Source organism: Ammodytes marinus (genome assembly GCF_949987685.1).
Source record: "Ammodytes marinus genome assembly, chromosome: 19".
Lineage (NCBI taxonomy): Eukaryota > Metazoa > Chordata > Actinopteri > Uranoscopiformes > Ammodytidae > Ammodytes > Ammodytes marinus.
The window spans coordinates 3,597,778-3,598,847 of record NC_137223.1 but is presented as its reverse complement, the minus strand read 5'-3'; positions in this window follow the sequence as shown (position 1 = coordinate 3,598,847).

The window sequence follows — 1,070 nt, the reverse complement described above, 5'->3', positions numbered from 1 at the left end:
GTGTGTGGTAAAGAGGCACACACACACACACACACACACACACACACACACACACACACACACACACACACACACACACACACACACACACACACACACACACACAGCCAAATATAGTAGTAAGATTGGACAAATGGTCAATTATTTATGGCCACTTTCCTGCTCAGCCCCAGCATAGTCGAGGTGTTTTGAGAGATGGCTTCCATGTTTTTGGACCGGCCCATGAATAGTTCCAGTGTATTTCAATCCCACCCATCTGTATAGGCATATCAAATGTAGTAGATTTCATATAAGGCTACTGTTCTTTACATTACCTAAATCACTAAAAACAAACAAATCCATCATGGTGGCCTTTCTTGTCCATGAATATTTTCTTGTAGCCTATAGCATATGTTTGTCACATTCCAAGTCAATGCGACTGAGTTTTTATTTTCATCTATTATTATCATTGTTCTTTGGCTGTTTCCATTAGGCGAAACTGCATTTTATTCCTTTCGGGATATAGCCTTAAGTCATCTTTCATTTTTTAACATTCCCTTTCTCCTCTCCCCCAACTGTTATTTTTCAGTAAACAGACGGTCGTGCTTGTAGTAAGCTACGCAGCCGCCTGGCACAGTGGTGCGCCACGGCGTGAACGCCCAACAGAACCCCACCAGAAGCAGCGCTGCGTTAGGTAGAGGTGGGCGCTGACAGCTCGCAGTGCGGAGTCGTTACCCCGCTGCATCCTGACGTGCGGGCCGACATGATAGGACAGACATCCATCACAATGTGAGCGGTACATTCTTCAATGGAGCATCGTCTCCCGCTGCGCGCGCCCACGGTGTTTACCTCCACACAATGCAGACTCTGATGCGGAGAGCAGTGGGTGTGTGCCTTCAAGACCGCCGTGATTGAAGCCAGAAGACGAGCTGCCTCCAGCAAGCCACTACGGCAGAAGAACACGCCAAGCATGATGTGTTTTTACTCGCTGCCTCGCCTCTCCCGGTTAAAGACGATGGAATCGACCGAAAGGACCCCGACAGACTAAAGATATAGATTTCACCTAACAGCACCAAGCAAGAGTAATCAAG